Source organism: Notolepis coatsorum (genome assembly GCF_963971535.1).
Source record: "Notolepis coatsorum genome assembly, chromosome: 9".
NCBI lineage: Eukaryota > Metazoa > Chordata > Actinopteri > Aulopiformes > Paralepididae > Notolepis > Notolepis coatsorum.
The window spans coordinates 100005409-100019427 of NC_140173.1; positions in this window are offsets into that span (position 1 = coordinate 100005409).

Below are 14019 nucleotides of genomic sequence, written 5' to 3' on the forward strand. Positions count from 1 at the left end.
CACAAACATACTTAAAATGAGTAAATGTTATTAATTTTAAACATGTTTATATTATTTATAGGGCTATAAAACTAAAAACTAAAAAGTTTTATTTTCTTCTTCTCTCTGATTTAACAGCAGTCAGCAGGTGGGTCGGCGCCCTTGCGCCCCTAGTGGCAGAGCCGCCACTGATGCCGTTGTATAATTGTTTTTAAACGGCGGTTACCAAAGTCACAAATGACTTACTGCTCTCTCTTGACTCAAACCTCACCTCTGTGCTCTTATTGCTTGATCTCAGTGCAGCCTTTGACACTATCGATCACTCGATTCTTCTAGGTCGGCTTGAGAACCATGTTGGCATTCGGGGTCTCGCACTAGCTTGGTTTAAATCCTATTTAACTGATAGAACACACTGCGTGGTCTATAATGATTTAACATCTGAGACCCTCCCAGTGCAATGTGTTGTCCCACAAGGCTCTGTCCTGGGCCCTTTGCTATTTTCGATTTACATGCTACCCCTCGGCGATATCATACGCAAATTTGGCATAAACTTTCATTTTTACGCTGATGACACCCAATTATATATACCTATTAAGCCAAATGATTCCTCCCAACTACAAAACCTTGAGGCCTGCTTGCTTGCCGTCAAAAAATGGATGTCGCAAAACTTTCTACTCCTTAATGCAGATAAAACTGAGATGTTAATTGTTGGCCCCCCAAACCACAGAGGCCTGTTTCAGGACATCTCCCTCAACTTTGATACCTGTCATGTATCCCAGAGCTCCACCATAAAAAACCTCTGAGTCATTTTTGATTCCTCCCTCTCATTTAATGCACATATAAAAAATGTCACCAAAATTGCATTCTTCCATCTTCGTAATATCGCAAAAATACGCCCCATTTTAACTCTGGCTGATGCTGAAACCCTGATTCATGCTTTTGTCTCATCACGTCTGGACTACTGTAATGCACTTTTTTCAGGCCTACCTAATTCAAGCATCAAAAATCTTCAACTCGTGCAAAATGCGGCTGCACGGATACTAACTAGAACGAGAAAATTTGATCACATCACACCAGTTTTGTCCGCCCTACATTGGCTTCCTATCCAAGCCCGCTCTGACTTTAAAGTGCTACTCCTCACCTACAAAATTTTAAATGGGCTTGCACCGCTCTATCTATCCGATCTCATCTCCCGATACTCGCCCGCTCGTGCTCTGCGCTCACAAAATGCGGGGCTTCTATCGACCCCTAGGGTTAAAAAGAAATCCGCCGGCCACAGAGCCTTTGTCTACCGCGCTCCCTACCTGTGGAACAAATTACCTGCCGTCATCAGGGGCGCCTGCTCTGTCGAAGCTTTTAAATCCCTGCTTAAGACTCATCTTTTCTCTCTCTCCTTCAACCTACCTTGATCTCACCTGGTCGGGGACTGACCTTTAGATTAATCTGTGTAGTTTAGTTATGGTACAGGGTACTACATGGTACCACTGGGTAGTTTACTATAGGGTAGTTTAGTTAGGGTACAGGGTACTACATGGTACCACAGAGTACTACATGGTACTGCATGGCATTACAGGGTACTACATGGCTTACATAGCTCTACATGGCACTACATGGAACTACATGGCACTACGGGGTACTACATGGTACCACAAGGCACCACAGGGTACTACATGGCACTACAGGGTACTACAGGATACTACGGGGTACTACATGGCACTATGGGGTACTATAGGGTACTACATGGCACTACGGGGTACTACATGGCACTACAGGGTACTACATGTCTGCTCCTTTGCAGCACCACAAACATGGGAACTCTCTAACTCTTCCCCCCCCCCCCCTCTCCCCCCCCCCCACCCCCCTCCCTCCCCCTTCTCTCTGAGTACCCGTCTCCTGGCGCTGACCAAGGTGATGGATGCCTCGGGGTCTTGGCCAAGCTTGTAGTGACTGCTCTACATGCACCTCCGAGGCCTTGGATCAGTTATTCTCCGCCGTCTGTCCGTGGTCCTGTCAACTGATTAACAGACTGTTAACAGATTAACAGTCAACGCGGTTTCATTGCTGGGTTAAGTACTTCTATTCTATTCACATAATACGCTTACTTCATATATCTACTCCATTCACATATATGCCTACCACTTGTATCTATTGCTATGTCCGCCTACTACAATCTCATGAGCTGTCTAACGCCTGTCCCGTCTCCCTGTCTTCCTATGACTTGCTGTCCTGGAGTGTTGTCCGGAGTGTTGGACGTCCCGTGACGTCCCGTGACTTATTGTTAGGTTTTAGTGAGTTTTTCCTTACCTTCGCGTGGGGTATGTCTGGGAGTGCTTGCATTCTTTCATTTATTTGCATTCATCTAAAAAATGTTTGGACCCTATGGTGTTCTTGTTCTGTTCTTGACTTATTGTTATGTTGTCTTCTTGACCTGTTTAAAGAAGACCTGTACGGCCCATGGGGACATTAACGTGTGTTGTCGGGCCCTATAAATAAATTTGATTTGATTTTATTTGAAAGTGGTACTTCAACAAAAAACAATGGCGATTTATGTCGCATAGAATCTCACACACATCTACATTCGTATTCATATTCTTCATATTTTCCATGTTCTGGGAACATGTTCAGAAGGAGAGAACAAGCTGGTGGGAGAAACATACTTTACAAGGAATTCCAGCAGCATATATTGTTTCAAGACGTGTCCAGTACCAACTCTTGCTGTATCTTTCCAAGCTAGAGGTGTCGAGTTACCACACACTGGACCGTGACAGGTTCAACCTACTACTGACATCACACATGCAACTCCGATTTCAGGGAAGCACAGAGAAGCTCTCCCTCTCCAGGGGAAGAATGTGAAAAAGGTGCTCTGGTGACAAGTTTTGCACAAATAACAATATGTACAAGTCATGTAACAAGTCATGCCTCCAAGAGGAGAAAAAAAACATGTTTTTGTGGAGAGGATCTTTAAAGCGTATCACAGATGCGAGGATTCTAATGCGCTTTTTCGGCAGGGTCAAAGGGTGACAGCAAGAGAAGAGATATTGCACTTAGACAGATGTCATATACACACTGTAAAAAATACAAAATGTTCTCAACTTCGAAGCTTTTTGCATTGGCTTTTTTCCCATTTAATCAACTAAGCAGAAGTGATGTAAACCTATATATCTCATATTAACTCTTTCCTGTTTAGTTGATCCAACTCATATTTAAGTGAGTCAACTAAAGAGCCAATGCAAAGTGTGTGCTTGATGATATGAGTTGGGACAGCTGCTTTTTTTTCTTCTTTTTTTTTACAGTGTATTCTGTTGGAGAAAAGGTCAGAGGACGCAATATCCATCATACAGGCCTGGTACACAGGAGGGCAGCGTCAATAATAAAACTAAGTAAAAAAGATGGTTCACGCCTGAATAATCCATGCAAGATTGAAATAATTATATTAACCTGTTAAACTATAGCCCTATTTTCAGAAATTTCGCCTAAAGGTACATGCCCAAGTAAATGGAAGATTGCTCCACTTCTACAATTTGCATGTTCTTGGTATCTAGGAACATATAGGGGCCTGGGGTATGTATTCCAGTGTCAGAAAATATCGTGTCTGTTACTAGGCTTGAGTAAATTGTGATGAAACAAAGGAGAATATAAATTATGATATTTTTTTGCATCTTTGCCGGTGAATAACACCATGTTTACAATTGTGATTTAAGCAAATTAATAAAGGGAAGATGAATAAACAGAAAGATTTGTAGATACAGTAATCCATTATAATCCATTTGAATTATAAATTCATATTTGACCTTGAACTTGACCTTGACCTTATTATGGCCAAATCATACATCTATGGATAGAGAAAAAGCTCTTCTTTCCAATGGCAGTGTTAAATCTGGATCTAGTCATTTCCTCGCGGTGTTACAATAAAAAGAGAGATATAATTGAGTGCTTAGTGCTGAAAATATACACTTTGACTGCTGTTTTGAAGTATTGATATATATTTAGTATTGAACACATAAAGTATGATATATCTTCAGTATTGAATACATAAGGTATGATATATATTTAGTATTTAATACATAACGTATGATATATCTTTAGTATTTAATTAATAAAGTATGATATATCTTCAGTATTGAATACATAAAGTATAATATATCTTTAGTATTTAATACATAACGTATGATATATCTTTAATATTGAATACATAAAGTATGATATATCTTTAGTATTGAATACATAAGGAATGATATATCTTCAGTATTGAATACATAAAGTATGATATATCTTCAGTATTGAATACATGAAGTATGATTTATCTTTAGTATTGATATTCATAATATTAAGATAATAATAAGATAATAATAATAATGACATTAAATTAATAATTATCATTATTATGATCATTTGTCCAGGTCCGTTCCCCTTGAGATAACTTTTAACATAACACACTTGACGATACTGAAATATTCATACTCTTCTTTGCCGTCAAAAGATCATCGCTTCACTTAACCTCCCGTGAGACGGAATTACAAGTTTGACTTCACCCTGCGATATCACCCCTCTGCAGGTGTCGTTACCCGTGCTTATAATCGACAGAGGCATTAACATGTCATTAAGGCACAAGCGTAGACCTTATATTTGAACCTTTTAATGAGGCCATCATTCAACATTAATAGATTCGTTATCACGGGTAACGACTGAGGTGTCTTTGGCTGCGTCCCCACAGGTCGGAGAGAAAGACAACTCAGTCAGCATAATGTGAGGGTGGCTGAGGAGGGAGGGTCCTGTAGGGCGGAGGCTCTGGGAGCCAGCGGCGGACGCTGACCTCCACACAGAGGCCTTTAAGGTCGGAGAGAGGTGAGGAATATGAAAGGACATCCATGTACATGTGTAGAATACGGGCTGTGGAATGATCAATCAAACCACGGTGTGTTAAAGTAGTTATAGAAAGTGTTTTTGGTCCTTGCTCCGTTTCGTGATGCAAATCTGAATGCAACCTTAAATTAACGCGATATCAAATTACTATAGCAGATTTTCTTTTTATTATCTTCTGAATTTGATGCAGTTTGTGCTGAATTTAAATTTGCCCATGCAGTTGATGGATGTTTTTATCCAGAGTGTCTTATAGAATCATGAGTGCATTGATTTTTATTTTTAGCACGAGTGTATCTGTGAAAGTATCTTCACATTTCAACCCATAAATAATATATTTTTTTATATAATAACATACTGTCCTAGTCCTGTTCAAACAAAAGCTGACTTGAGAAATCCAGCCTTGTTTACACCTGGCCTTAAATTAAACACTACAATTAATCTCCCAGAATGCTTCCTGCTCTCCCCTCAGCCAGGCGGTGGTGTGGTGCGGTGGAGCTGGGTTCCGCTCTGCCCCGGCACAAGACCTCCCATTTTCCTTTCCCTCTCTGATGTAAAAAGCAGCTAGGTGCCCCCCCCCCCCCCCCCCCCCTAACAGAGCTGGTGATGGATTGTATTCTGCTCCTCAGAAACACATTGTTTTCTTTAGCGCAGCAGGGTCTCCTATTTGCAAGGGTCTGGCCAGCGAAACATCATGGTCGTCTCTCACTGGCGAGGGTGCGCCGTGTTTGTTCCCTTCCGAGAGAGAGAGAGAGAGAGAGAGAGAGAGAGAGAGAGAGAGAGAGGAGAGAGAGAGAGAGAGGAGAGAGGAGAGAGAGGAGAGAGAGAGAGAGAGAGAGAGTCTGCTGGTCTCAGTGGTAGAAAGCTAAGGTGAGGCCCCCAAAAAAGCATCTGATGGACTAACGCGGAGATTGAGAAAGATGTCCCTGTGTACCAGGAGCTGACAAGAGGCTGTGCAGTGTGTGTTAAAAAGAAGCTTCTATCCAGAACAGAAGCCACATGCACACACACACACACACACACACACACACACCACACACACACACACACACACACACACACACGCCACAGATCGGCTTCAGACAGTACCCATTGACTTGACTCACACCACCGGTGAGACTAAAATAAATTATTAAAATAGCTTTGGTCTGAGCCCACAAGTTGTAAGCCCTCATTATCGGCTGATCAAGACCCACAAGGGGACTTTTCTTAACCCCATCAATTCCTTTTGAGTCAGAGTGTCCACCCACCCCCCCCCCCTTATAATGCGAGCCCCCCCCTTATAGAGAGAGCCCCCCCCCCTTATAGTGCGAGCCCACCCCCCTTATAGAGAGAGCCCCCCCTTATAGTGCGAGCCCCCCCCCCCCCCCCCCCTTTGTATTGCTCTGAAGTTACGATATCACAATAACCCAGATGGATGCCTTCCAAAGAGGGATTACCCCTAAATCTCCTTTTAGCACCTAGATGTGAGAGTCAAACAGCGGCGGCGTGGTGATCAAGGCAGATGACAACCTTGAACCCATAAGCACTCAGTGGGCAGTCTCGTCAAACTGTTTTTAAAGCCCCAGTCCGTGATTTATTATCATTCTTTTTTCTTTTTTTTACCATATCAATGTGGGGGGTTATTCATGTACATTAAGATCTGTAAATGGAAAATGTCCCACTCGAAACTTTCTTAACTCGTTGTAAATCGGAATGCAGATCTGTTTTTACTCCACATGTTAAAAACGTTTTCCCAAAGTGAACAAATGTTTTACAACCATAAAATACAGCAAACAATGTAATATCACCATGAAAACTAATTGCATGTTGTCTGTGTTCATGGTTCTTGTATGAAGAGCACAGTCCATGCAGCGGTTCCCAAACCTTTTGGCCGTGCACCCCTGTCACCTCCCGACCTAACTGACGCACCCCCAATGGGTTTCTGTTAGAAAAAATTGTTGCTGGTCTCCGTGCACAGATTTTATTTTTTATTTTATCTCTTCCCACAGCGATTATAGATAGGGAATTTCCTTATTTAATTAAAATGTTTCACGAAACATGGATGCATGTACTCTGCCAGCATGTTTAATATCCATAATACTAAAGGTTTGACTAAGATTTGTATGAAATTTTATTGTAAAAAATAAATAAATAAAAAAATTACCACCATTAGCCTTTTCATGTCACGCACCACCTAGAGGGCGCTCGCGCACCACAGTATGGGAACACTAAGCTAGAGCATATAGTATTTAGTATTTAGCATTTAGCATTTTTATATTATATATTAGATTCGATTTAGATTATTAGATTATACATTGCATATATTTAGCATTTAGCATTTTAGCATTCCGTTATTTTTATTATTATATATTAGATTAGATTTAGATTCTTGGATTATTAGATTATTAGATTATTACATTATATATTGTAAATATATTTATTGTAGGGCAAATACAACTGAGAGGGCATACAAACCCTCATCTCGCACCTTGTTTCCCATTATGTGCATGTCCAGAGTTAATTATATTGTTATTTTGTTTACACTGCCTTTTTATTCTATTTTTATTTTTACTTCTCCACTGTACTATAATTCTGTGACTTGTACCATGTCTTCTACTACCTGTACCTCCCCTCCCCCCTCCCCCATGCTGCCCTGATTTCTCCAAGGGGATCAATAAGGAATATCTTATATTATCTTACTTTAAAACAGGGTGGCGGGGCATACCTTCTCTGTTTATGTCAGGATCGCTGATTGGGCCTTTAGAAGGCCCTGCTTCAATAGTCTGTGGCATTTCCTCCACTCCAGCCACCTCTGGAGAGGTACACACACACACAGGTCTGCGATAGCTTTCACATGTCCTCCTCTGGGGACAGACGAGGGGGCGGCACAACACGGCGGGAGCAGCCGCGCGACGACGTACTGATGTACACGGACCAGCGATGTTGAAATAGATTGGAGATGATGTGAAAAACAAACAGGGCCGATGACGACTCTGAGACTTTAGACAAGAGCTTGGAAAGGAGAGAAGGAGAAGGAGGAGGGAACATTTTGTATTGACTGAATATATAGGTCTACTGTAGATTTGCACGTTTTTGTGGGGCAACCCTGTTTTTTTATGCGCAGTAAGTGGAAAAGTGTGTTGTCAACAGCATTTTTGGTTGAAGAATATTCTTGCCTTCTTCCCCTCTCTCTCTCTCTCTCTCTCTCTCTCTCTCTCTCTCTCTCTCTCTCTCTCTCTCTCTCTCTCTCTCTCTCTCTCTCACACACACACACACACGCACACACCTCTCTCTCTCTCTCTCTCTCTCTCTCTCTCTCTCTCTCTCTCTCTCTCTCTCTCTCTCTCTCTCTCTCTCTCTCTCTCTCTCTCTCTCTCTCTCTCTCTCACTCACACACACACACACACACACACACACACACACACACACACACACACACACACACACACACACACAGAGTGAAGGCCTGGTGTTCCTGTGTGAACAGCAGACGAGGGAGTTGAACTTGTGACCCCTCCCTGGGGCGAGAGGCCCTGGGGTTGTACTATCACTCCAGCCTGCCTGGCTTGGCTCTTCTCTCCTCAGTCTCGCCCACCCCCCCCCCCCCCCCCGCCCACCCACCCACCCCCCACAGCTGGTACGTCACACATAACGCTCACTGTACAGCCCTGCGCTTTACAATAGCGCTGAGCGAGATCACACTGCAATATAGCGGGGAAAGAAAATGCTAATCCACTAATTTCACCCTTCTAAATGTATGATATCTGTCACTCAGTTATGTGTTCAGGTTGAGACTGTTGGATAAGCTCACAAATACAGATTTAAACACACGTTCTGTCGGACAGTGTTGGATAAGCTCACAAATACAGATTTACACACACGTTCTGTCGGACAGTGTTGGATAAGCTCACAAATGCAGATTTACATGCACGTTCTGTCGGACAGTGTTGGATAAGCTCACAAATACAGATTTACACAGACGTTCTGTGGGACAGTGTTGGATAAGCTCACAAATAAAGATTTACACACACGCTGGGTTCTGGGACAGTGTTGGATAAGCTCACAAATACAGATTTACACACACCTTCTGTGGGACAGTGTTGGATAAGCTTACAAATAAAGATTTACACACACCCTGGGTTCTGTGGGACAGTGTTGGATAAGCTCACAAATAAAGATTTACACACACGCTGGGTTCTGTGGGACAGTGTTGGATAAGCTCACAAATACAGATTTACACACACATTCTGTGTGAACCGCTCTGGGGCTCTGGACGGATCCGCTTTACATTCAAATCAGGAAGTAGATTTTTCTTTCAAATTAAAATATTTAAGAAAGGTATTTGGCGTGAAAAGGTTGTAGCCTACTGTTCAACCACATGAGGAAATGAGAAGGAATCATCAGCAGGTATCTGAGCAGCAACTTCTCTTTACATTATGAGGTGATTGAGTTGAAGGTGAATTCAACCCTGTTCTGCACAGTAAGCTGTTTAATGCTGACCATGACAAAAATGTATAAACAAAGAAAAAAAATTCAACATGCATATTATACATGAAGCATTCGGAAGTTCTCGGTATAGCTAACAGTCAAATATAATTTGTATATGTTTAGCTGCATATAATAACGAGAACATGACATCAAACACAAATACAAACACACGCTAATATGGCCAGTTCAAAAGATGCAGTGTTCTTATTTTATTTATATATATTCTTTATTTATTTATTTAAAACAATTAAATAAAAAGGGTGTTCTTATACTGTTATGCAGAAAAATAAACGCTTGTTTCTAATCTGATTATAATTTTTTTTTACTAAAATAAATACATGTCTTTGATACAAATCTATAAAGGGGAATATTATTTTAGGTAAAAATAAAACCAAACGTTGAATCACTTTTCAGATGCCATTTGTATTGATTTGTAATATAATAATATACAATCAAATAATGATCAAACGTCAATAATTGTGAATTATTCTCATAAAGTAAGTGCAGATCTTGAATAAGTCTGTAAGTATTATCTTAAATATGATCATTTATTGGCATTGTGTGAGTCTAAGATATTACTTCAATTATTACTTCAAAATAATGAGCTAATTATTACAAATCCAATTATCTGCATGGCCTGGAAATTAATTATACAAATGAAAACGTGACATAAGGTATTTTTATATCATCTGATGTCTCAGTTGAATGATTATAATATGAAAGAGTAACTGGATCACGGTGGAATAGCAATGTGCTTTGATATATGTCATAATTCACAGACCTTCCTATTTTATTATTAATGGTTAATTTCCATGGTTTAAATATGTGACATGATATATCACATTATTATGGGATATTCTTGTATAACTACACCCTTTATCATTCTAATCTAACGGTTGACACAGACAATTACCAGGTTGGTTGCAAATGGGGAAGGTGTGAAGTATAGATGCATAAATTCATTGGACAAATTATCCAGACAATCTTAAACTCACATCTTTATCCAAAAAATATATGAAAAAACAATACAGCAGGGATCACATGAAATGGCCTAATTTTTATACTATAAACGCTCAAAAAGATAAATAAGTTGCGTGAATTGTAAATTACAGCAGTGGAAATAGGAAATTAATCCAGAAATAGCTGTGTACGGTTTGAAGAGCCCCCGTGTGCCTTTTCCTCTCCCTCATTGTGACTTGTGACATCATAATAATAAGTTTCAGTCACTTTATATTCTCCAGAAATGCACGTATTGTTGGAGCGAGCGCTCACAGAGGCTCCTAACACCGCGAGCACAGTCTGTATCCAGGAAGGAGGCCGAGCGGAAGGCTGGCGGGAGAGAGAGGGAGGAGGGGAGAGAACCGAGTCGGAGATGAAGAGGGCAGAGAAGGAGGACGAGGAACACACCACATGGTTGTCAGGGTGTCAGCGCCCCCTGCTGGTGTTGGCTGCCTGGCCGAGACATCTGCCCCCGTGCCCCCCGCCCAAACCACAGTCACCTCTAGATAACTATCCAAACTCCCCCAGGATGGCTGACAACACAAGCAGCTACTGTGGAAGAGGTGGAAGAGATAGCTTGATGCGGAGGACACTTGAGGTGTTTCTGTGTGTGTACACACAGGTGGGTGGTCTCTTTGTCTCTGTCTCCTTTTTCAGATGGTTTGTGTACGTGCGTGTGTGTATATGTACTGTATGTGTGTGTGTGTGTTGCATAAATCTACATATATGTGTGTACATGCGTGCTACATCCTGATTTGTTGGAATGACATCACGCTATATACAATCTATTTCAGTAGCTCATTCAAGACATTACAAACCTTACAGTAAACCTTACAGTAGACGTCAACTCTTGATTCGTGATGCTGCCATACGACCAGGGATGCGTTCTTCATGGGACGAGGCTGCAGCCAAAGTTATGTGAGCAGAAGTGCGTGCACGCACACGCACACGCACGGATGTGCACGGCACGCGCGTACACACAGGAATGCGCTTCACTCTCCAACTCGCTATAAGTACCCCACCTGGGCTACTTTGCATATCAATAGCGCCGGTCGTCAGGTGTGTTAAAGACGTTCTCAGATACATTCACACAGAACTTGTGAATGAAATGTGTTACATTCCATTCGTAGAGGCAATTAGGCACTGTCTTTAGTCTGTGCCAGAGCCTTATAATCTATGACTCTGGTCTGTGTTTAAGCGAGGGAACATTTACGCGCATGCGCGGGAGCGCACGCGCAAGCCGGGGAGCGTGCATGCACATGACGTCATTAGCGTGCGTGCAGCCAATGTTGATAAGAGGAACGCAACTCTGCATACGACCGATCGCACTACACTTCTCTCTGTAGTTTACTATAATTCACCACAATACACCACACCTCACCACACCTCACCACGCCTCACCACACCACACCACACCACACCTCACCACATCACACCACACTATACCACCTCACACCACACCTCACATCACCTCACCACACCTCACCTCACCACACCTCACCACACCTCACCTCACATCACCTCACCACACCTCACCACACCTCACCTCACCTCACCACACCTCACCTCACCTCACCACACCTCACCTCACCACACCTCACCACACCTCACCACACCTCACCTCACCACACCTCACCTCACCTCACCTCACCTCACCACACCTGACCACACCTCACCTCACCTCACATCACCTCACCACACCTCACCACACCTGACCACACCTCACCTCACCTCACCTCACCTCACCACACCTGACCACACCTCACCTCACCTCACATCACCTCACCACACCTCACCACACCTCACCTCACCACACCTCACCTCACCTCACCTCACCTCACCACACCTCACCTCGCCTCACCACACCTCACCACACCTCACCTCACCACACCTCACCACACCTCACCTCACCACACCTCACCACACCTCACTTCACCTCACCACACCTCACCACACCACACCTCACCACACCTCACCTCACCTCACCTCACCACACCTCACCACACCACCCCTCACCACACCACACCTGACCTCACCTCACCTCACCTCACCACACCTCACCACACCTCACCTCACCTCACCTCACCTCACCTCACCTCACCTCACCACACCTCACCACACCTCACCTCACCTCACCACATCTCACATCACCACACCACACCTCACCACACATCACCACAACACACCACACCACACCTCACCTCACCACACCACACCACACATCACCTCACCACACCTCACCACACCACACCACACCTCACCACACCTCACCACACCTCACCACACCTCACCTCACCACACATCACATCACCTCACCACACCTCACCACACCACATCACACCACACTATACCACCTCACACCTCACCACACCTCATCACACCATACCACACCTCATCACTGCAACCATGACCTACAGATACAATACAGGAATATCAAGGTCTCAAATCATACCAAGGAATCTCAAATTGAGACGGGGACAGTGCATTACCATGACATTGCTATCTCACATGTGGGCGTATGGGAGGGGGTGACACCATGGGGGGCGGGGTGTGCATGGGGTCTTGTCGTTAGCCAGGAATGGGCTGCACTCTCTGGGTTATCGGCCTGCTCCTCTGACCCCCCGATGGAGCAGCAGGGCTGTTCTGTTGTTTCATTATCACAGAGGTTCACGTAGGATGGAGAGACACCATCATTATCCATCATGCTTAATGAGACTATCCCACTGTCTGCCGTAAAGGTCAGGCAATTACCGCTGCTGCAGTTTTCAGCCCCGGAGATGCGAGCAGGGTTTGGAGAGAGGGATGGAAGCAATATACACCAGGCTGGCATTCACAAACAAACACACAGCACGCACACACACATACACACACACACGCACACACACACACACACACACACACACACACACACACACACACACACACACACACACACACACACACACACACACACACACACACACACACACACACACACACACACACACACACACACACACACACACACACACACACACACACACACACAATGCATAGGAACTCACACAGACAGTTTTCATATATGATCTGCATCGTCTCTGATGATTTATAATGTTATGTCCCTTAAAAAAAAAGTTCCCTTTAGGTTTCTTGGAGGAGACACTGATGTCAGTATGTTTGCAGTGTTGATTTGCGATGGAGATACTGCTGTTTGTGGTGTTGATTTGCGATGGAGATACTGCTGTTTGTGGTGTTGATTTGAGGTAGAGATACTGCTGTTGGTGTGTTTGCGGTGTTGATTTGAGGTAGAGATACTGCTGTTGGTGTGTTTGTGATGTTGATTTGAGGTAGAGATACTGCCGTCTGTGTGTTTGCAGTGTTGATTTGTGGAGGAGATACTGCAGTCTGTGTGTTTGCAGTGTTGATTTGTGGAGGAGGTACTGCTATCTGTGTGTTTGCAGTGTTGATTTGTGGAGGAGATACTGCAGTCTGTGTGTTTGTGGTGTTGATTTGTGGAGGAGGTACTGCTGTCTGTGTGTTTGCGGTGTTGATTTGAGGTAGAGATACTGCAGTCTGTGTGTTTGCGGTGTTGATTTGTGCAGGAGATACTGCAGTCTGTGTGTTTGCAGTGTTGATTTGTGGAGGAGATACTGCCGTCTGTGTGTTTGCAGTGTTGATTTTGTGGAGGAGGTACTGCCGTCTGTTTGTTTGCAGTGTTGATTTGTGGAGGAG